The 21170-nt window shown below is 44.7% G+C and overlaps 2 long non-coding RNA genes across 2 annotated transcripts; both read right to left on the reverse strand.

Annotated features, from left to right (window-relative positions):
• Positions 1 to 4659: 4659 nt before the first annotated feature.
• Positions 4660 to 10862, reverse strand: LOC144099258 (uncharacterized). Its single transcript, XR_013307362.1, has 4 exons — positions 10704 to 10862; positions 8762 to 8817; positions 7008 to 7089; positions 4660 to 5007 (listed from the first exon to the last, which is right to left on the reverse strand). It is a non-coding gene; the product is annotated as an uncharacterized LOC144099258 (long non-coding RNA).
• A 1299-nt stretch (positions 10863 to 12161) lies between these two features.
• LOC144097167 (uncharacterized) lies at positions 12162 to 20529 on the reverse strand. Its single transcript, XR_013306931.1, has 4 exons — positions 20375 to 20529; positions 19770 to 19882; positions 15882 to 15963; positions 12162 to 12308 (listed from the first exon to the last, which is right to left on the reverse strand). It is a non-coding gene; the product is annotated as an uncharacterized LOC144097167 (long non-coding RNA).
• Positions 20530 to 21170: the final 641 nt, after the last annotated feature.

A 21170-nucleotide genomic window follows, 5' to 3' on the forward strand; every position in this document is an offset into this window, starting at 1 on the left:
CTGGAACCAGCCCGTTACTAGGCAAGTTGAGCACATGCAGCGGAAGGCTGTATGTCAGGATGGTGAGCCCCTCTCTGACGGTGTGAAAGTATGCCTCATGAAATATGTCGAAGGCTGCTGAAAGAAGTCTCTTGACAGCGGCTTCTTCATCCCGGATATCTTTCCATATTTCCGACGCCAAGTGCATGAACACCGCTTAATGTATCTTCAGGAACGAGCGGAAGGGAAGCAATGGCATTGTAAATGGCTTGAAGTTTCAATACAGTTCACATTTACACCGACTCCCGCGCCGCCCTTAAACAGCTGAAGGCTGTTCGACGAACGTTCCAGATTTCACAATCTATTCATGTGCTCTGCGCAAAGTATCCATGTCCTGTGCGCATACACTGGATTCGCGGCCATGCCCAGGATCCACATAACATTCAAGCGGATGCTATGACTCATCTTCATACATTAGACGATCCGCCACCTTCCCCTCTTCCCCCAGATCCGTTCCTGTCCCACGTTTCCGATTCCGAAGTTCTGCGCCAGCGAACACGCGCTCTAATTCCTCCGTGTTCGCACCCTCTCCCCCGTAGTCTTACTCGGCAGGAGGAGGTATCCGTGCGCCGGATTCGGGCAGGGGCGGCTCTGACACCATCTGTCCGTCATCGGTGGCGTGCCAAAGATCTGCCACTACCTGACAGGTGCCCTCACTGTGGCGCTGCACCGGACATATGTGATGTGCGGCACTCGTTGTGGACGTGCCCAGCGACGGCTGCTATCAGAAAACGGCTCCTCAGAGAGGTTGGCCTGCGGTGGAACCGCGAAAGTGACTTCGTGAAGTGGACAATGGACAACCGTTTCATTAACAACCTCTGCGACTACCTCAGCGCAACGGTTCTTCACTCCTTCTTTTAACTTTCAATCCCGTGCATTCCTTCCCCCATTTCCTTTTTCAACTTATGCCTCATGGCACACTTCTCGAATAAAAAAAAAAAAATGTATCTTCAGGATGTCACTGTCGACTTATAACTTATTGTACGTTCTTTTACAGCTGTTTTTTTTTTGATAAAGACAATCTTGCCTGATGTTATAATAAAGAAGTCGGCAATGACGGCCCGCTCCGGTGGCTGACCCATCCCGTCGTGCCTTTCATGCGCGAAGAGTACAGGAATAATCTGCACGCTGGTTCTGCATTGCACCGTTTCGTGCCTCCAGCACCCTTAGCTGCCCATTTCTAAATGTTCTTAACTCTGGGAATATTGAGTGGCACAGCACCGTCTGAAGTAATACACCTTCGTCATCATCGTCAGCTGCTGCCCCCCCCCCCCCCCCCAACGCACAATCGCTATTTCCTCTTAAAGGCTACTTAATGTCTTCTACATTTAGGAACCTTGAAGGTAATACCTGCATGAATGTGAAGTTCCTTGAAGTGACAAAAATCGTCTCTCTAAGGAGCTGTAAGATCTTGAAAATTGCTTTCTTACTATGGACTCAGAGCGATAAACTGCTCACTCGCCGCGCTCATAGAGTTCCTTGACATAGGCTGGCCAAGAATGCAGTTTGTTTAGCACCCATCAATCGTTTGAGATCTGGTTCACCGCACTAACACTGTAATTAGCTTAAGCTTTAGAGTCCATACTTAGCAACGTCTTTGATTCTGGGGTTGAATAACAGCATGGCATCCTACCTCTACCTTCGCTACGCCGTGACGTTTTTGTTTTGCTCGGTGTAAACCTCGACGGCCACATATTAAGCACGCTAATGCTTTTAGCGTACAATTTCAGAAACGTCATGTGTACATCGCCTACAAACATTCCCAATGATTTTTTAAATGATCGGTCCGAACAAAATCCATCCTGAAAAAAAAATACTTCTGGCTTAGGCGGGATTCGGATCACCCCAAGCGCAAACAGGGCGTCTTCAATTCTCTATGTATGAAACCTTCGGCCATCGCCGCAGCCTCCTAATGTATACATACAGATACTGGTATATGTTCAATTCCTGCTATAACGACCACAATATTAAATTACTCAGAACGCAAATGAAGGTTGATATATTTCTCAAGTTTCTCTTTCAAATAATCTCTCACAGTAGTGACAGTTTATCCTTCAGGTTTGTTGGGACATACTGGTCAAAGCGGACGAACTTGAATTCCCAAAGCGAACCCCGTCTAAACACGGTAACAGGAGCACTCTTAACAGGCTGAGGTGTTCGAATCTGGATTTACCCCCGAAAGGGCGCAGCGCGTTTTACGGAGCATCCTTCGAGCACACACCGCTCAGGAAGCCAGGCGCTTGCCCTAGGGATGCCTGTACGCAATTTTACCGGTGGGTGCCGGCTGTGGGTTTCGAACCAACCGTCGCTAGCAGCCGAACCACAAGGCCACTACGGCGGTGGTGGCCTTCTTATCACAGCAAAACGGGATAGGTTTACCTGAGACGTGTACAGTTTAACGCTAATTGATGACGGACGCTTCATGCTTAACGTACTCGCAATAAATCTTTGTAATCCAGAGCTTTTTTAAGGAGCGCAAAGGAATACTCCGGCTTAGCTAGCGAAGAGTTCGTCCATCATTCAATGTCATTTATCTGCCCACTAAGCAACCGTCGCGCCTCAAAAAACGTCTCCGCTCTGCTTGGCTGGAATGATCGCAATGACCAGAAAATTGATCCACTCTGTACCTCTGGATTGCAGTGGTGCCCTTGAAATATGAGGACTGGCAATAAAGCATCAAACCCAGCAGACGGTATAGAACTGTTAATCAGTAAGCGGATAACGATGATTATGATGATGGAGGTCACTGACATAACAAAGTTTAATATGAATAGAATCGAGCAAGCTCTAAGAACGAAGGTATGCTAAAGGCGGTGGAGAGGAAACTAGGCATAGGCAAGAATCGGTTGCATGCGTTAAGAGACAAAGAGTGCAATTTTGTTAGCAATATGGATAAGAAAGTTAAAGCAGACGAAGAGCTCTACATAAATGTATAGAGTAGACAATGTAATCGGGACGCAAATGAGACAGGCAATGTCACACAGCAATCTGACATCCCCCCTGTAACAAAATACGAAGAAAAGAAAGCCTTGAGAGCAATGCAAAGATGTTTGAAAACTGCTGGGGACGATCTAATAAAGGCAGACCTGTTGAAGAACGGAGGGGAGATTGTGCGATAAGAACTGACCACGCTGCATACGCAATGCCTTTTGACGTCAAAAGTACCAGAAACTTGGAAGAACGTTAACACAGTCTTAATGAATAACAGAGGAGACGTCAAGGACTTCAAAAATTTTAGATCGATCAGCGCGTTGTCACTTTACTACAAGGTATTTACTAAGGTAATCGCAAATAGAGTTCAATCAACCAAATGATCAGGCAGGCTTTCGTAAAGAATATTCCACAATAGACCATATTAACACTATCAATCAGGCAATAGAGAAATTGGCACAACATAACCAAACCCTATATGTAGCCTTTATTGATCACGAGAAAGCATTTGACTCGGTGAAAACCTCAGCAGTCATACAGGCATAGCGGATTAAGGGTGTAGAACAGCCTTATGTAAAATTATGGAAGATATCTATAACAGCTGCACAGCTACCATACTCCTCTGTAAAGCCAGCAACAACATTCCAATAAGGAAGGGTGTCAGGCAGCAGAACGAATCTAGCCAACGCTATTCACCGCCTGTTTACAGGAGGTATTCAGAGGCTTTAATTGGGAACAGTTGGGGTTATGAATTTATCGAAAATACCTAAATAATCTGCGATTCACTGATGACATTGCCTGATGACAGAGCGATCCCGTGAGCTCCGTTAGCAGAGACAGCAAGAAGATATGAGAGGGCCACGTGTGTGGAGTATAGGCGGAGATACGAGGGAAATCAGTGAAACGAGGTGCTTCCCTATAGAACACTCTCCCTTTAGCTTTGCGCAGTGATTTAGCGCGCATGTTTGTGCGCATGCTGCCATTACTGCGTAAACCGAGAGTAAAGTGTGTTTTGCGTTTTGAACGAATGAATGAATGAATGAATGAATGAATGAATGAATGAATGAATGAATGAATGAATGAATGAATGAATGAATGAATGAATGAATGAATGAATGAATAGAGGTCCCCGAAAGTCCGCGCTTTCCCTGAACAGGATGAACAGCTGCGTAAATAGATAAAGGCCGAGACAGAGAGCATGCGCCGGGCTGCTCATTTCCAAGAGCGCGCGGCCTTGTGGACTGCTCACACCGTTCGTGGCAATCTGCTCAAAAGGGCGAACTTACTCAATCCGGAGGAGTACGGTATGGTACTGCAAACGATAGGTGCCTTGCCAGACATCTTGAAAGTCTCCATTATCGGAAGATAACCAGTAACGACTTAAGTAACGTGCACAAAGCAGTGGCGTGTGTGGTTCTGCCCACGTAAGGAAGTACTGCTTAGAAATTGACGTGATTAGTTCCGGCATGGTATGCGAAGCGCTCTCAATACAGGTACCCCAGTTTTTATCTGTTTCCTGATGAATGAAACCAAGTTATAATTTTTGTCCCTGTAAATTAGCTTGTGTGTTTTAGAAGGCTCACCTTATTCTTTTGTCGCCGTACGGGTATAGTGGTCTGTTATCTGGTAAGGGATCTGATACATTTGTTCAAGTAAATGCCTATTAGATAAACAAACATGTTTCGCAACTTTTTCGAAGAAACGCGCATTTCATTTCATTAGAATTCCAGGCGTTGTATTTTAGCTCTGAGAGTTAAAACTCGTGATTTCACTGTTTTACATAATTCGCATGTTCCTCATTATCCTTCAATGATTTGTTCTACAACTTACACTCTCAAAGAGCACATGTCAAAGAGCACAATAATATATATCAAAGCGTTCCACTTTATTTTTACAATTGAAAGAATGCATATCCGAACATAAAGGGGTTCATACAGATGTGGTGCTAAAGCATTCGCTGTAAACGCGTCTTTCTAAGCAGTCCATCGGAACGCCGGAAAGAAGATATTTTCGTGCTTGCTCTGCATGTTCACAAACCTGAAAAAAAGAAAAGAAATGTTGTCAGAAACGAGCAGTAGAAAACATTATATTCGCTAAATTTTTCGCTAGTACTTTTTATTATTTATATCAACTAAACGTCGTTATTCGGTGTTAGGCTTCTTCTTCTCCTTTGCTTTAGCTACTGTAAAGAATTCTCGGTGTGATGTAATCATGATATCTCTATTGCAAAAGGGCTATTGTATTGTTATTAAAGTCCACGTTTACGTCTAACTTATGTGAATTTCCCGTTAAAATATGCATTGTCATCATGGGTAATAAGGATATATATAACGAAAACAGAAAAGCAAGGCACGCATTATTATTTCACTTATCCGCGAAGGACTTGAACAGGCAGACGCGCAACGGAGCATCAGAGCATCAGTCATTGTGAAGGCGGCAACGAACAAATACCCTTTTCTGACTGTTTGGTCGTCTATGCAATTTTTAGTAGTTATTTCATGAGCACGTTTCTAATCTGTCCATGTGGCTCATGTGTTATTGCAAAAAACATACGAGCCTCTGCATAAGTGAGGATAGTAGGCTAACACAGGACTAAATTTGTTTCTCTCGTATTCCGGCTTCTGCTCAAGAAAACAAACCGAAAAATATCAGGCCGTTTTCAATATCTTTCTACATGAAGCGTGAAAAGTTTCAATGAAGGAACCGAAACATACTAATGCTACGCAAAAATAAATGTGTTTTCTTTTATTATGACATATTTTTTGCCTATATATAAAGCGACCTAAATAACGGTTGTTCGAGTTGTGTTTCAAAACGTGTACTTCACTCGTGCTAGGATCATAGAAATTTCTTTATTAGTTACTTAAAAACAAAACTGTAAGCACTGGTGTTACAGTTTTTTGCTTCCTGGAAAAGTTTTTTACATAACGCTTTCAATCAGATGCAATTGATTTAGCTCACTATATCACACGAAAATGTAAATAGTGACAGAAATGCTACTTTAAAGTTGGTCGCGTATAAAAATTCTTAACGAGGCCTACTGCACAGCCTTCCGCCAAGTTTTTTTGAACGTCTTTAAGAAGCCGTTCCTGGCACATTCCTTTTTCAGTCGTCGCTTTTAGCTTAAGGCAGAGCCCTAAAAATACCACATTTTATCAATAAGCTCTTGTCCAAGTTGTTCAGGACCATAAAAGATATATATCTGTTTTAGCATACCGATTTTATAAACACGTGAACATTTTTCGTGGCTAGAAAAGATACATGTCGCAACCTTCGCAGTGTATTACGATTTAGTATACAGCACCTGCCAGCATGCGTAAAACTCCAAAAACTACGATGCACGACACGCAGGACAAATGATGATGGTCTAGCGCAAAGAAATCGCCCAAGTATGCCCACAACTAAAATATTTGTCAGCAGAAATTTATTTTGCAGAATGCCCAGTCCAGTTTTCCAAAAAAAAAAAACACGATTTCTGAGCTCTTCTCCTCTTTCTATTGTGTGTCGGGAATGCTACGTTAGCTGTATGTGCAGTTGTCGATGCCCTTACCGGAGCTTACGTGACGTCATGCCGCTCTGCTAACGTCACTTCCCTGGAGCCAATGGGCGAAATTTATCACCGATGACACAGTTTCACCCTCTGCAGCTTCTAATGTTATCGCTTCAAAACTATGGGAAGACACAATGCCTCCTGTCGCTCGCCTTTTAAAGAGCGACTCGTTTCGGGTGCACTGTTTGCTAACAACTCTAACTGCCCTTCCAACCAGGGTATTTTCCGGGTATTTCATTCAGCAATCTTGTTTTAATTAACTGTGGAATTGAAAAACTTCTCAGGCAAATACCTCTTGCCTTCATTAAGTTCGAGCCGAGAGAAGTTATGACACTTGCAACAATTTTAGTTCCCTCTGACGTGGAAATTGAACCATCGCAAGCATTCTTCACAACTACGTTACTATGCGAGACAAGCCTACTCATCAGCTTGCACTGAACAAATTGTTGAAAATTATACTCTCTTGTAGTTTTATTGTCAGACTTACATCTAAGACTTCGTGGGCATGGAGTCTTGGGGCACTTCACAGGCACCTCGACACACCGTTCTGATCGGCGACATGTTTGATACTGCAAAACAAAAGAGATGATTGCATTCATCACAACATACATTTTCATCATTTTTAGTTCTTGAACGATAAATAGTTGCGTGCGTGTGGAACCTTCATCTCGCCAATCAGTGCGAAATGTCATGCGAGATTTTCTAATTACGCTTTCTAATAAAGTTAACCCAACTATTGTTGAAATGATAAAAATTCGGCCACTGGTGTAGCGGTCGCATGATGCACCCCTGCACTGGCAGGCGGGTGTTCCAAACAGAGCCACCCGTAGGCTTATGCGACACAGGTTGTCCGGTTACGCCGACGGCGACGGCGACGAGAAAAAAGGGGACGGGTGCTCAACAGCTATCGCTGTAAAATTCCGGCGCTGTTAGTTCCGGTAATTGACAAATGCAGTTATCTCAAACAAAACCTAATATAAGTTCAATTAAATACGCCAACATTTGCTGCCAACATCAGCTCTGACATTCCGTCTGGCAGAAAACAACATGAAATTGCGACCAAACGTTCTGCACGACAAGAAAACTAAGGTTGAAGTCACTGGGCTATTACGCATTTAAATGCCAAGAGCGGATTATTGGCTCCTCTTATAGACTTATATTTGTTGGAGACACCTGAATGTTGAGGTGGGTGGAGGTGGCGCATAATATATGAGGCGGAGACGGGTGGGCAACTTCAGTAGGCTGTATTTGCGTGGAGAATTGACGCTAATGTTCGGTTGTTTGGAAGACTCCTCTCATGAGCTTCTGGAAGGCGGAATTGCTGTGGAGAGGTGAGTGCTGGGTGGCGCTTCTCGCCGACACTATGCCGACACAGGAATGACCTGGAGAGAGAAGGTGGGTGTAGAGTGAGCTAGGTGTAGGGATGAGTAGTGGGCGCGTCTCATGGTCCTCTGTAGTTTGGGCGCTTCTGAAAGGTTGGAGGCTGCATTCCTTTCCTCTCGCACACAGATGGAGGCTTCATAGCTTTGCTCTCACACGCCGAAGTCGCTGTTTTTCGGAATGATACTACTACAGATGTCGCAATAAGAGTTGTGTATAATTGTGAATGTATGCATATTTTTTCTCATATACATTTCTATTAATATATGGCTAAAAATATTTTACCAGCTCACCTTTAGTCTCACGTTGCGCAGGGGTAGCCATCCTGTGAATTTTTGTCGTGTGCCTGGTGGGTCGTTTTCTCTGTATGTGCCTTCGACGGCAGTCGCAGTATGATTGCTTTAAATCCTAATTTGCACGTAAAAATCTCGCGAATCGGTTAATTTCCTATATTATCTCATTAATGAAAATACCAACTTGTACTCCACTGCATTGCGTCCATGGGTGTTATAGAGCGCAATTCGTCTTCACTCCGAGGAAAATTTACTGCGTGCAAAGGTCAACCGCCAACTTCTGAAAGATCTCGACGCCTTTTCTAACTATGAAACTACACAGAAGCAATGCAAAATGGCATAGTAAAATGTTGCAGATTGGCTTTTACTGACTGCTCTCCTTTATTCTTCAATGAATAATGAAGTTAGAGCGTTGATACGTTTTCTGAACTACGCAAACCGCAGCAAAAAATTTGCCCTAAGACTTCCGCTCTGTGAAACATCACATTCAACCCATTAGACACAGTCGCCACACGGTGTTACAAAGCAGGTCATTGTATCAAATAAATACTGTTAATAATGTACTTACACCGCACAGGCGCCCGCTTCCGACTCCAGGAATGCGCTGGGCTTCTGCCACCATCACTGCGATAGATTTATGCCCACATTTCTACGCTGCTCGATTGCTTTAAAGAGGACTGTGTAGAATGCTCTCGTAGAGTCGAAGCTTTCCATATTGGCTCCTCGTCTAGGATCTTGCGTTAATACGACTAATTTTCTTCCTGTATTATCTGCCAGCATATTTCACATCATATCCTTTGTCACATTTTTTTGCGTTTTAGTTCGCGCGCAGGTTTTGCAAAAATGCAGAAAGTCTATATTGATGATAAGGTTAGAAGTCGCCAGTTTTTGTTTCTTGTTTTCAGAGCGCAAAGTCGCTCTCTGCAGTAAATAATGAAAAACATGCACGCTGGTTTTCGTTACAAAAAACTATAAACACCTGCGTCAAATATTCCTTCTGAATTAACCGCATCGTCACGGTGAATCCTAATATTAAACGTGTAAAAGAATATGAATGATTAGCTCATTCCTTTTAAACTAAATAGATGGTTTTCCCGAGATGAATTCATGACCAAGCAAGCAATTAGTTGCGTAAGCCCGCCGCTAGGAAACACCAGTAGGCTTACCTCTAGATCACAATTCGTATACAAACAGGCCATAAGATTTCGAAGAAAATACTTATTTCTTGCTTACGACTGGTACGAACAGCTGTCGTGCTGGAAGCCTCCAGTCAGCGCGGAATATTTCAAACATCGCCATTTCTGGAAAAGACACCGCCATGTCCAAATGTTTGACATGTGGGCCCAATCACCACCAAGTTAAGGAACGCGCCCTGGGCAATAAATCACACCAAACCTAACTAACTTGTTCTCATATATTAAATATAGTAGCGTCGAAGAGCACGGGTAGAGGGCAGGTCTCCTATGTCTCGCTAGCAGCTGATAAGGAGTCCAGTGTCCTCTTCGCCGCTGCTTTGGCAGGGAGTACAACAGCAAAAGGGTGCGTCGTTGCGCTACTAGCCGGTACGTCGTTGAAGAGGGTACTGACACCTCGGTTGGCAAAAGATGCAAGGTTTCTCTGCGGTCTTCACGTGTGTCATACGCCTGCACTGTGTTCTTCTGTGGCTGCTACCCCTAAATTAGTGCTTGGTCGTTGGCTGACTTCAGGGGATGAAAATGCCAAGCAATATTTTCCAGGGGATATAAAAAAAAAAACTCTTCATCTATTCAAAGCAAAATTGGTTGCACGAAGACAAAAAGAAAGGAATGAACAGTTGGTTCACGTCTGTTTTTTCGTTCGTTTCTTTGTCCTCCTTATACCAATACTGCTGGAATCACCATGAAGTATGAAACAACTAGCTCAGTTAAGCACCATTTAAAACTTTCACCTCGCTACGCGCAGTTATTAACATACCACGCAATGCAGGCGTGTGTTGCATGCATAAGAATAGGTCACTTCACTGACTTCTTTCCAAGGAGCATTTTGTGGAGGTGCAGAGCGCTTATGTTTGCATTTTCTCTGCATAATTAACATGTTTATCAACTGATGCTGCGGCAATCTTTAAGTAACTTACCACTGGAAGGTCAGCATTTCTCGAAGTGCTTCTAGCAGCAGCAGAAATTGCACTATGAGAGCGATCGTGACCAATTAAAACCTATTCACCTAGCCTAGTCAAAAGTAAAATTTATTAGAGGTAGCCATCAGATAACATTTCCGAGTTCCTATAAAAAGTTTCGCGCGTCAGTCAGTACATTCCCTGAGATTTTCGTTTTTCTAGGGCACCCTGCTTGACTAGAACTCCTACCCAATGAGGGAGCGTGCTGCTACCCCTATTCAATGCGGAGCTTATAGAATAGGTGGGTGCAGTATTCTCTGAAAGAGTAGTTAGACATTGGGCATGCGTTTACTACATGGAAAATGTTGCCTGCAACTATTTTACTTTCAAGATTGAAAAACAACTCGCGACTCACCTGCTGAGAGCAGAAGCACAGCCAGTAGGATGGCTGAGTTCTTCATTGTGGTGTGTTTTGTGACACCGGAAAACTGAACCGACTAACCGGAAAGTTCGACGCGTTTTATCTCGTGTGTCGGACGTGCAGACGGCTCCTCCCCTGTCCGGCCGCAGCTCTTCCAGATGCCGCCTCCGGGAAGGCGTTTTGGCGCTTCCCTTTCGCGAGAGTTGGAAAAAAAGACGCAGAATGCGTAGCACGCGGCAGGTCAGGAGGTGACATTTCTACGCAGACAACTGTTGCGAAATACAAGCACTTAATACGCGCATATTGTCACTGAACGCACTTATTGCAATGGAAATCACGTCTCGGAAAACTGAACCGACTAACCGGAAAGTTCGACCGTTTTATTTCGTGTGCCGGACGTGCAGACGGCTCCTCCTCTGTCCGGCCGCAGCTCTTCCAGATGATGAAAAAATAAACAGAACAGATGCCGCCTCCGGGAAGGCGTTTTGGCGCTTCCCTTTCGCGAGAGTTGGAAAAAAAGACGCAGAATGCGTAGCACGCGGCAAGTCAGGAGGTGACATTTCTACGCAGACAACTGTTGCGAAACACAAGCACTTAATACGCGCATATTTTCACTGAACGCACTTATTGCAATGGAAATCAGGTCTCGTTGAAGGCACATGCCAGATATAAACGAAGTCGTTTGCCGTTTCCTCTTTCTAGGTCTGTCATGCATTCACCTTCTCCCCCCCCCCCCCCCCCTCCTACCGGCTTTTATGTGAGCGCTGTTTTATCTGCATTAACGTAAAGTGTTCTTTCCTAGTCTCTTTCAACCTTTTAATGGAAGAGACGGTCGTCTCTCATTAGTAATTCAGATTCGTATCCTCCAGGTCGTGTAAGACGATGTAAAACAAAGCTTTAGCGAAGTAACCTTGATCTGTGTTTACAATATTTTTATGTGCCATCACCGACTGCACATTTGAAAGGACGTTACAAACACCGCGTTTTTATTTTGTCCAGCACTGAGAGATCTCTTATAGGCGGGGCGAAACATCACGCAGGAGGACGGACAGACAACACGATGTCGGACGAACACGAACAAGAAGTTTTGTTTGGTTTAGGTTTATAGGTTTTAACGCCCAAAAGCGACTCAGGATATGAGGGGCCACCCCACGCAACACCAGGAAGAGGCAATAAAATCGACAGATTTTTCTTATTAGTGATTATATGCCTAACGGTGAGACGATTTTGTGCCATCGTGAGCCTGCGTTTTGCTCATTCCTTTGAGAAAAAAATAAAAATTAGACATAAGTTGTGCGTTGATATACACAGCCAACTGCACTCCCTTTTTACGCGGGACAGATAAGCAAGTCGCGTGATCATCCTTGCAGCCAATCACCGACTGTGGTTTATATCTCGGCCAGTCTCCGGGCAGTTGCAATTAGAATAAACACAGTGAGAGGGCAATAATACAAAAATGCTGGTTTATTTTGCACGATCTACAGAAAGTCATGCAGTCATGATCCTTCTGGAATTTTATATAATTCGACAAGTAGGAGTCAGAAGGGCTTCAACCTACTGTAGGAAAGGACCGCCAGTTTCGGGCATTCAATTATACACCTGCAAATAAGAACGCAAATATGGGCGTTGAGGTACGTACAGTCACAAAGTAAGTCTGTGTTAGGAATGCAAATTTAAAAAAAAAACCCTTTTTATACAGTAGTGAATAATGACCACTTTTTCTTGATACTGAAAGGAAAAGTGCTGTTAGAAAACAAAGTTTAGATATAACTTAGGAATGTGCCTGGAAGTCTTAATATCTTTGCACCCTTATGCAAAAAAATGTATTGCAATGGTTAAGGGCAATTAACAAAGAAAAATACGTAAGAATTCCAACAAAACCAACATTTACGGCATTCACATCGCGTACATTTATGTGCCTGACGCCTTGCACACTGCGCCAGTACAGCCCAAGAAAATCACCCAAGAAAGTGCATATACGCGATGTATGTCATACTAGCACAATAACACATGGAAGTAACATTTGGAAGTTAATTATTGCAAAGCGCACCAGCAAGCCCCACGCTCACCTCTAATTTTTACCGTCGGCACCCTTCAAAAGGCTTCCACCAATATGCACTCTCCAGAAGTTTCCACCCACCAAAACTTTATGAGAGGCGCCCACTACACACCTCCACTCCCCTCTCATCTCCACTCTTCACATCATTTCGAGGCCACCGTGGACGTGTGAGAGCAAATGGTCGAAGCCTCTATCCTCTACAAGCCCAGCCCTGCACCCACCTCCGCATCGAGAAACAGCTACCCATCAGAAGCCAATGAGAGATACCTAGCTCCCACTACACATTCACCTCTGCTCTTCACCCAGTACTAACCGGCAGAAACCCTCGCTCACCACCAGCCCGCGCAGCAGCAGAAATAAAACCCACCTTACACCTCCCGGTTCTCAACCCACAAAGAGCAGATGCGAGGAGCCCACCACCCACCCACATCCATTCAGCGTTTGTTTCCACAGTAGAGAAGGCCCCACCCATGCCGCCCACCAGAAGCCCACTCAAGACCAGAAGCAAACTCAAAAACGCGATGGGAAAGCGGTCAGTGTAACTCAAAAGGCAAAAGCCTTCTGCAGTCGCAGGCTCTGAGCATCACTTGGTATAACCACCGCCCAATTTTTGTTCGATGCTTCTTTTGAACAGTAGCGCTTGTCTTCATCATCGCTTGAAGCGCAGTTGAATGTGTCGCTCCTAGCATTATTTTATTACTTACCGATCTTCAATTTTTTCATCACAAAACATTAGAGTAGTCTGAGACTTCTTGTTTTGTATCAATTTTTTAGCACGAAGGACCAAAGTTCAATCCGCACACGCGTCCAAGATAGGCAGCCCCAAATCAGTCTATTACTTAATTTCTGCTTTTGTAAATGACCGCTAGTATCGATACCCTCGGCCTGAAACAAGCATTTGTGACGCTGGGTACAATAATAAATTTCGTGATATCGGTGATGTTCTTGGACATTCAGGCAACATAGTGTCTCATACTATATATACGAATAATAAAATCTACATGCTTAATTTGCATCGCAGTGCCCTTCTATGCATCTGAATGTTATTGCTGTAGCATTGCCCTCTGTTACCAACAACACAGCGACAGCAATCCCAGCAGTTGACAACAGTCACAGGCCCAGCTCATGCCGATCCGCAAACCAGGATTCAAAAGTATGTGCCCGCCCGTGTGCACGGTAGTAAAGGCTTCGTATTTCCTGCTAACCTCTCTCTCTATACGAAATTGCATTTAAAGGAATATAGACACATAATTCTTGTGGCATGTTTTCTTCTCTACAATGATGCGGAAGACATTAATACGCATGAATCACCATGTGATATTTTTCTACGACCGCAGAATAATTTATGATCAAATTTTTCTGTAATGCTGTATCAGCCGCCGCGGTGGCTGAGTGGTTATGGCGCTCGGCTGCCGGCCCGAAAGACGCGGGTTCGATCCCGGCCGCGCCGGTCAGATTTCGATGGAGGCGAAATTCTAGAGGCCCGTGCGCTGTGCGATGTCAGTGCGCGTAAAAGAACCTCAGGTGGTCGAAATTTCCGGAGCCCTTCACTACGGCGTCCCTCATAGCCTGAGTTGCTTTGGGACGTTAAACCCCATAAACCAAATCATAAACCAAACCAATGCTGTATCGGTTTCGGTTTCAACAGCTGAACGATGGCCGTGACGTCGAAGAGTGCTTTTGTGTAACGTGAGCTATGGAAAAACGTCATATAATAGCTGCTTCATCGTTTTAATTTACTTCAGTGCTGAAGCCAGCCTTCCTCAAGAGCCGTAATGACAGCGAATGTGGAAGCAGCGACTATATTGCAGTTTCTTCATGTCTCACGTGACCTGTAAGCACTCGTTGACGTCACAGTCCTCCTTTTGCTGTTGAAACCAAAACCGAAAGAGAGCGAGAAAGAAATGCAGTCATGAAAACTTTTTCGGTCGTAGGAGAATACCAGGTGGTAATCCATGTATAATAAAGCTTTACGCATCATTACAAACATGAAACCATGCACCAAAAAGGTCGGTGTCTTTACTCCTTTAGTACTAGCTAGTTCCTCTGAGAGTCCTACTAGGTTAGCTTCGTTATTACGATTGTATCCTTAATCATTGCCGGGTACAGATTCCAATGGCGGCTTCTCCAGACTGAGAAGGTCTTGGCAGCCTCTGCTGCGTCACAGGTCTTACTGCCGCCTTGGTTAGTTGCTCCGCAAGGGCTGGGGTCTGAATACTGGGGCTCATATAGGAGATGGGGCCAAGTACTACAGCAGGTATGTTTTGTCGGCTTTAGCCCCCGGGATCTCGGCGTACGCCAGGCCTTGTTATTCATTTCTGTGACACTCAGCTTTCTTTATTCGTTATAGAGAATTGAGCGGCACAGCGATTTCAGTCTTTCTTCTTGTACGCGAGGTGGATGCTGTACCTCTAAACAATCGCAGTATGTATATTGGAATAATAATAATAATAATTGGTTTTTTGGGGAAAGGAAATGGCGCAGTACCTGTCTCATATATCGTTGGACACCTGAACCGCGCCGTAAGGGAAGGGATAAAGGAGGGAGTGAAAGAAGAAAGGAAGAGAGAGGTGCCGTAGTGGAGGGCTCCGGAATAATTTCGACCACCTGGGGATCTTTAACGTGCGCTGACATCGCACAGCACACGGGCGCCTTCGCGTTTTTCCTCCATAAAAACGCAGCCGCCGCGGTCGGGTTCGAACCCGGGAACTCCGGACCAGTAGTCGAACGCCCTGACCACTGAGCCACCGCGGCGGGTCATGTATATTGGAATATACTCTGATTTTCTTCATTTTTCCGGTCATGTGACCAGCGTCCGCAGTCACTACTTTAGCAAGATAATACTCCATAAAGGTATGCAAGTATCTCAGCGCCTTTCGAAAAGTGTTTAGTGCGTTGAACGTTACTTTTATATTGTTTGCATTAATTTTTGACTCTAAGGTTCGACTTTTCATTCGAAGGTTTTTAATCAGGCGCTGAAATTCCTCCCATTATAGACACACGAGAACAATGTTAGCAGAAAACAGCAAGTTGCTAAGGCGTCCTCGTTTGATGCAGTTGCACGCACTTAACTGCCTTCTTTCCAATTCCACAATTCACCGTCGCATACTCACATCTACGACTGCCGGGACAGGGAGCCCGGATGCACCTCACTGGCCTCCTAACACAGCGCTGGCCAGGGCGACAGAGCTGGTTCTGAAAATTAAATTCAGATGATGATGACGACATTGAATGGGTACGAAAGCAAGTGCGCGTATATAATCATCATTACTAGCCTGAGTATGCCCACTGCAGGGCAAAGGCCACTCTAGTGTGAGTCTGATTACCCATGCCCTGGCGCACATACGTATAATAGTGAAAAAATGCACTTTCGACCTCACCATCTCAATGAATGGAGCCCCAATCTCTATAGGTCATGCTTTTAATTGAGACATTTGTATTATATTTCTCGCAAAGGGTTGTGATCTTTGTATTTTCATGGTGGTGACAGGTACTACCGCATTTACATGCAATGTTTGTAGAAGCGCACAGCCCCATCTACGTTGTTCGAGATTCTCATAGGCGATTCTTGCGGCTTATATCGAAAGTTCACCAGCTTAAAATACAGCACAATCGACAGCGGCGGTGGTCTGTTCTTTGACAACTGCCGATCATCCTTGTTACTATCCCCGCCGATGTACCGTTCAGTTTTCTGTGTGCGCCACTCAGCCCGATGAAGAGTCTCTTTCGGAAGCCTTTCGATTCGTTCCTGACTAGCGGACTCCCGTCACCACTGCGTCGTATTTGGTGAAAGCGTTGGGTGCCCGTTCGAACTGCGGACCTCTCCTTCATGCCGTGTCACCAGCTCCATTCGTTTGCACCCGGAGGAACTGTCGCCGGTGCAGCGAGCCAGCCGCCGAATTCAAGGGCTGCCACCAGACCTCATACCACGACGTCATCTATGACAACTGCGCCATCCACGATCATTGTTCACACGCCACGTGAGCCCTCAATTTTCTACTGCGTCGCTGGTGAAGATATATGTAACTTCTACGGAAACTATCAAGCTTCTCTGGAGACGTTACACGCATTGAAAAGGAGCTTTTGATGACATTTACAAGTGTCATGAGCAGAGGTGATGCTGAAATTTCACATCCAGCTTCCGAATAACACGGTAACTGCCTAAGTGGAAGACATGACGAACCTGTTCCGTCTAGGAGACACCCAGATGCCCGAACAAAAGAAGGTACGCATTTTATTGGAGGTGTCAAGGAGCAGTTTTTCGTCGGTCTCGTACGCCACACACCGAAATCTACCACCGAATACACCCCTGAGACATCCACCATGAGGAGAACCCTGGACACTCCAGCAAACCTATAGGACGGGAAGCTGCATATCTTCTCAGTGATTCACCCGCACTCTACGAATATAAACTACAGCTAACGCGACGTTATCCGCGAAATCATTCGCGAATAGCTGCGAATAGACAAACGGCCACACGGAGCACTTGAACAATACAATCACAGACATGCTTGCTATGTATGTCGAACCGGAAAACAAGACCTAGGATGTAGTCCTTCCTTACGTCGACTTTGCCCGAACACTGCAGCGCAGGAGACCACCCGGATGAGGCCTTTTCTGCTCGTTGACAGAGGAAAGAACCGCGCTCGACGCCATCCTCTAAACCTTCACCGAAGACAACCTCGACGTCGCCGCCTACATTCATTGTACAGAAGACAGGAAGCGCACAGATGCCCGACACAACGACTTATCTGCGGCGAGACGCAGAGTAGAAGCCAGGTGACAGAGTCCGACTGAGGACACCATTCGGTTTTAAATTGAGTGTGATCGACAGCGGCGGAGACTGTTCGACGAAGACTGCTGATTATGCTTGTCGCTATCACCAACGCCAAGTCTTTCAGTTATTTGCAGCTGCGAGTCAGCTCAGTATAGAGTTATGCTTGCAAGCCTATTGATCCATTCTTGACAGCGGGACTGCCGTCACCACTACACAGCAGTATGAAAGCGCAGCTGGAGTACACCTGCACCTTCAACATTATAAGTGCATCTCTGCATACACTTCGCACAATCGCTCTTGCTATGTTGCTGGAATAAGAGCGTTATTATCAGATAAGCTGTAAACATTTTCGATATTCGACCAACGTAACTGCATTACTTGGACATGCCATTTTGTTTTATGCAGAGCGCCTTAGAATAATCCGTCCTTCAGTCTTAAAAGACCGATTTCAACTTAGCCCCTAATCATGTGTTTCTATTTATTTACCAAGAGAAGCTCATGACGCACATTTTTGTTTTCCTTTTCAGCAAACTATTTGGTTTCCTTTTCAGTCTTGAGGGTCTCAATACCAAAGCTTTATATGCCTTCATCTCGCCGCTATGTCGTTGCTCAAAGAGCGTAATGTCGACGCTTAGAGAACGTAGTTTAATATTATGCACTCATTATAAAGCTTGTTATACCAGGTGACCCAGTTAACGTTAGGCAAGGTTTATATATATATACCGGCGATCACTCGTTGAACAAAAGAGCAATCAGGCTGCTCGCCACTGCAAATTGTGAGCCGTCACGCCACCTCATAATCGCTCTGAATGCGGCAGGTCGCTGGTGCTACATTTAATTTAGCCTCCAGCGCCTCTTGAAACTAAACACCAAGGGCCTCCTTGCCTCGAGCCAGTGGAAACGTGCATTGGCTCTAGCTAGTTCTCTTTCAGTAGTGGCAAAGACCAAACGGTTAGTTCCGTCTCCCTCATTGTTGTGAAATAGCACCCATGTCAATGTTCTTCGCCGTCAAATTCACAACACTATCGATCACAACTCCGTTCACGAGTTCAACGTTTAAAAGCACTGCAGTCACGGCGCGCAAGGGGGCTGCTGCGTGTGTGTTTTTTTTATTTCGCTGGCTTTCATTTCAAGGATCAAGAAGATAATCCAAAAACTAATCAGAATAAAAACTGAACATCGAGGGTTTTCCCGGTGTCCTTCAATTTGGCAGCGATATTTTCGCCTTAAACGCAACAGGTGAAAAGTTAAGTTTTCACACTTTATTTATTTCTATATTGGAGATATTATAAAAGTACTATGGCTTACTATTTACGCTAGTAAACAACATGATATTAGCATCATTCACTGGTTTTGCCCCAGTGTATCTTTAAACCTTGGCTAAATTTCACTGAAACAGCTTGTATATTTGGACATACATAATAAATCCATAGAGAAAAGATACAAACGCAGGACGGCGCAGAACTTGCAGCTCATTAAATGGGACTAGCTCATAATTACGACTACAACACGTAAGCGTCAAAACAAATTCGAAAAGAAGATGCGATAAATTGTTGTAATGATATTGTAAGCATTTTAACAGCGACATGGTAGCGGCATAATGATATAAATTAGGGTTTCCTAAGGTCGACCTCACTCCCTCCTTTATCCCTTCCCTTACGGCGCGGTTCAGGTGTCCAAAGATATATGAGACAGATACTGCGCCATTTCCTTTCCCCAATAACCAATTATTATTATTATTATTATTAAGGTCGACCAAACGCAGCACTTTTGACTGCATGGTGGGGCTGTTCATATCACTTTTCTAAATTTTACGCCACCTGAGCTTCCAACAAGGGAGGTGTATGAGATGCGAAGTCGTCTTCGAACACTGGGAATTTGTCTTGCGAAATCGCTCTGACAGAGATTAAGAGTAACTCCTTGTATAATAATGTGACCTCTCCGGCGCTTGATATAACGTATGATAAGGGTGAGTGATAAGTGTCAGTGGTCGTAAACTCCACACACTATTCTAACAAGTATTCGAGTTAGACGAGCCATTTAGGGGGGTGCAAGCCTAAGACGCTTAATGACTAGGCAATTCTCGCGGTATAAATCGAATGCCGCATATTTATACACTGCAGTGCTTTTAAATCTATTCGTGCTATAGTATACTTGGGATATGCTTAGCGAAATGTATTTTTTCGCATCTCCTAATGCCAAGCAGTTTTTCGGGCACACTTACGCCGCAACGGCGTCGATGCCCGCCACCGGTCTGCAGAGGCCGTGGTCCTCGAGGCGGCTTTCTTATTCCGGGTAATCTTCTTTCTGACAATTCTTGGGCCTCCGCCAGGACCACTGCGGGTAGGCAACAATTCCACTATCACCGTTTCGTGAAATAAAATGAATAAACAAACTTCCGTAACGGCCTAGTAGCCTGTAATTCGGTTTTGTTTGCCAAGCATACCTCGTTCAAACAACACCCTGAGAATAATTTTCATTCACCTTCATAATGAGATGTAAACGTAGAGATTGAAGAGAGGTAACATCAAATCCGTGATTCAAAAGCTGTTTTAATGGTGGAAATTCTCTTACCTTCACGCAATGCAACAATTTACTGCCAGTAAGGTTCGAAAACTGGGAGGCAAATGCGTTTGAAAAACTCGGAGCTTGAAAAAGACGTGCACTGCATTCAAACAAGTGCTTGTAGAAATTTATTTTTATTTGACCTCTTGACAGATGTATTAGCCTTTAGCTTCATTAATCAAAACGAAAAGCATCGGCAGCGCTGTTATAACACACAGTTTCGCAACACACACAAGGATATTTTAAGAACCAGTCTTGGCATACCTGTAGACAGCAGAAACACTGCAAGGATGATCGCGAGGTGCTTCATTGCTGAGACACTTAGAAAATGCAAACGCTGCGATGCGGCGGAGTCCTTTTATTGCACGCACCGGACGCCGGGCCTGCGCTTCCGCTGTCCGGTCGACAACCTTTGCACCGTCTCTGCGATATGAAAGAAAGTATAAAGTTCTATGTCCGGGAAGGCTTGCTTATTCTTGCCTTGCACCAGTGCAACACAGTGCAAAGGCAGCTCTGTGCGACAATATAAAAACTGGAAGTAGCACATTACTAGGCAGGAGTTCTGCGTGCAGAGGTGCGCGCTGTCTCATAAAATATCTCAGACGCTGCTTACAGAAGCTTCTTGCCTTCTCGCTGACATCGCTGAAGCTTCTCGCCGACATCGTGCCATATTTCCGACGCCACGTGTATGAGCGCCGCTTAATGTACCTTCAGGATCTCGCTGTCGCAGTACGAATATATATTGGGTCTTCCTTTTGAGCTGTTTTATTTTCAGATCTATCAGTTTTTGTAAAGTGACGTCGACAATAAAGCAGATTAAGAAGGACATGCATCCCGTCGGGCCTAGCATGCGATAAGTAGGCAGGAATAAGTAGCACGAAGTGTTGCTTTTCGTCGTCTTATACCTCTTGCACAGTTACATGCGCATTTCAAGAAAGCGCCAGATCATTGTATTTAATGCTGCGTGTACCGACCGGCATGGCAACGTCTGAAGCATTAAACATTCCGACATATGCCGCTGATGGCTTGAGCAGCGTCTTTGTATGCAATAGTGTTTCTC

Source organism: Amblyomma americanum, chromosome 7, assembly GCF_052857255.1.
Source record: "Amblyomma americanum isolate KBUSLIRL-KWMA chromosome 7, ASM5285725v1, whole genome shotgun sequence".
Taxonomy (NCBI): Eukaryota; Metazoa; Arthropoda; class Arachnida; order Ixodida; family Ixodidae; genus Amblyomma; species Amblyomma americanum.